The 3,386-nt window shown below is 40.0% G+C and overlaps 1 pseudogene; it reads right to left on the reverse strand.

Annotated features, from left to right (window-relative positions):
* Nucleotides 1-1,887: 1,887 nt before the first annotated feature.
* On the reverse strand, nucleotides 1,888-1,986 carry LOC141610398 (small nucleolar RNA R71; annotated as a pseudogene).
* Between the last annotated feature and the right edge of the window lie 1,400 nt (nucleotides 1,987-3,386).

The raw sequence follows: 3,386 nt of genomic DNA on the forward strand, positions 1-3,386 counted from the left end.
AGAAGAAGAAAAGCTGATCAAGGATCCGGGCGTCCCGAGCTCTGGACGGGCGTCCCAAGCCTCAATCCGGGCGTCTCATCGCCAGGTCGAGCGGATCCCTGGGCAGCACGAGCATACTTCAAAGACAAGTCGAGCGGCTCCTTATGGGACTTGCAAGGCACTAATCTTCTTCTTAGGGACTTAATCATCATTTAAGCCCTTAGTTACCCTAATCCGTGTACTTAGTATAAATACCCCATTGTCTTAAGGGATTAAGAACCAAGTTTTACCAATTTATAATTAAGTTAATTTACCAATTAGTTTGGTAGATCTTCCTAATCAAGTTGTAGTTACTCAATTCAATATTAATCAAATCTTAATTTCTCTTTAATCATTCAAGTGTTCTTCGACTTAGTTGGGTAATTTGAAGATTATTTGGGGTTTATTGAAGACATGACAACTCTTCGTCATTCATCAAGTGTTCTTCTATTATTCTTTGCTTATTATTAGGATCATCCTTAAGTTGGTATAATCTCATTTACCCTTTGCTTAATTAATTATTTCTTTACTCATTCACCATGTTTAACCTTGTTAATATGATTAACACCCCTATTAGCATGTTTACCATGACCATGAGTGAGTAGTCTTATAACTAGGGTTAATGGGGGATTAGTCTCATTCACCATGTTAGACCATGCATATAGTTGAATAGGAAGAAACTAAATCGACTTGTAGGTGTTGTACAGTCTTGATCGACTCGGCTCTGGGACCCAAATCTTCCTAGGAATTGTAAGACATAAACTAACTCGATTCCACTACAACAATAATTTGCTTGCATCTATGTAAACATATTTGTATGATCACCACCATGAATCCCCTATAAATCCATGATACCCTAGTGACTTAATCAATTGTTTACAAACCCCTATTTACTTATTTTCTTGTTTTGCTTTCATTTCCTTACATTTCATTGTTAAGTAGTTTAGATTACAAACCTCAAACTCAACCCAAATTGTGACACCCTAAGACATAGTTTTCTACAATCGATAACATGATTCAATACCCGTCCTTTGGGATCCGACCTTTACTTGCCACTCTACTAAGAGTAGTTAGTCGAGTCTATAAATATTGTTTTGATCGGTTAGCTTGGACGACAAAGTTTTAAACCGTATAAAAAATGGCGCCGTTCCCGGGGACGGTGTTCAATTGAATTGTTATTTGTTGTTTTTAGTTGTGTCTTTCTTAACCTTGGGGAAGTCGAATTCCTCAAGGTAGTTTTAATTGTTTTCTAGTTGTTTGATTTTTGCATGTCTAGAAGATCACAAGGAATACTTTTGCCTATTGATCCCGAAATTGAAAGAACCTCACCAATATTAGAAGAGTTGTTAGAGTGACTTCAACAAGTTTGGGAATTGGAGAACTTGTGGACATTGGTAGCATCCAACCGGATAGTATTGAGTTTGTCAACCCTTTTTCAAGAGAAGGAGAAGATAACCCAATTCCAAACCAACCACAAAATCAACCTACAATGCCTAAATTCTCATCTCATTCCGTACCAACCGAGGAGAACCTACCCAATGGTATTCCTACACCACCACATCTAACTGGTAATTTCATTGCCAAATCCGCATTCATATAATTAGTTGAGAGAAGTCAATTTGGAGGGATGCCTAGTGAAGATCCTCATCTACATATGAAGACTTTTTGTGACTATTGTGATGCAATTTCTCAAACCGGGGTGACTCAAGACCAAATTCGATGGTTGTTGTTTCCTTTATCCTTGATTGGAACCGCAAAGCAATTGTTAAAGAGCCTAGAAAAGGCTACCCTTGGTGTTGATTCTTGGAAAACGTTAGCACATGCCTTCTACAATAAATTCTATCCTCCGGAGAAGACTAACATGTTGATAGCCCAAATCACCGGGTTCAAGCAAAGAGATGAAGAGTCTTCATATGAGGCTTGGGAGAGATTCAAGGATACATGTCGCTCTTGTCCTCATCATGGACTAAGTGAATGGTTCCTTGTTCAACAATTTTGGAATGGCTTATATGAAGATTCGAGAAATGTGCTCAACATGGGTTCCAATGGGAGATTCACCGAGGTTGATGACAACCAAACATGGGCTAATATCGAAGAAATGGCGATTCAATACTCCTTATATAGTAGGCCAAGAAAAGCCAATAGAGGAGGGAACTATGAAGTGTACTCCATCACCCAATTGGGTGCCCAACTAAGTGCTCATATTGACACCATCAACTTGATGTTTGAGAAAGCCATGGCCAAGCTTGATGAAGCCTCTCAATCACCCAAACAACATGTCAATACCATGATGGCAACATCCTCAATCCCAAACGGAGTGTGTGAGAGTTGTGGAACCTTGGGACACGATCAACACGAATGTAGGGGATCAAGTGAACAAGTGAATGCCTTCCAAGCATACAAAAATGGCACCCCTTATTCCAACTATTACAATGAGAATACCAAATTCCACCCAAATCTCTCATACAAGAGCCAAAATGTCCAAAACCCTCAACCCACATACACACCCCATCCAATGAGAAATCCTACTCAAAGACCATACTACAATCAATCCAATGACCAAGCTTTTGATGTTCAAAAAGCGGTCCTCCAAATGCAAAAGAGCCAACAAGATTTCTTTGCTCAAATGCAAAGGGATAGCCAAGCCAAAGACACTACCATCAACAATATCCATGCTCGCACTAAGATGTTGGAGACTCAGTTGTCTCAATTGGCCTCTTCTAGCTCCCAAAGACAAAAGGGACAATTACCTCCCCAAAGAAATCCTCCTACAAGACATGGGACCATCAATGCTATCCACTTGAGGAGTGGTACAAGATATGAGGGACCCAAGATGCCGATTGAAGAAGATATTGTCGAGGAGAATGACAAGCAAAGTGATTTGATTGAACCACTAAGGAGAAATCCTAAGGTGGTAGAGACAACTACCAATGACTCATCAAAGAAGAGAAGTGAAGAGAAGGCTAAAGAAGTTGAGAAAGAGCCTATTGTGATTAGACTTCCATTCCCAAGTCGCCAAGCCAAGCCCAAGCTTGATGAGCAACTTGGAAAGTTTATGAAGATTGTGAAGAACTTAGAGGTTTCTATACCATTCACGGAGCTAATCAACCATGTTCCGGCCTATGCAAAATACATGAAAGATATCTTTACCAAGAAGAAGTCCATCCGAAAGTTGGAAACCATTGCCTTTACAAAGGTAAGTAGTGCAATTCTTCAAGGGAATTGCCCACCTAAGCTCAAAGATCTGGGAATCTTTTCTATCCCATGTACCATCGGTAACACCACAATCAACAAGGCACTATGTGATCTAGGTGCAATTGTGAGAGTCATGCCATATTCGGTATGTGAAAGACTAGGGGTGGGAGAGC

This window comes from Silene latifolia, chromosome 10 (assembly GCF_048544455.1).
Source record: "Silene latifolia isolate original U9 population chromosome 10, ASM4854445v1, whole genome shotgun sequence".
NCBI classification, from domain to species: Eukaryota; Viridiplantae; Streptophyta; class Magnoliopsida; order Caryophyllales; family Caryophyllaceae; genus Silene; species Silene latifolia.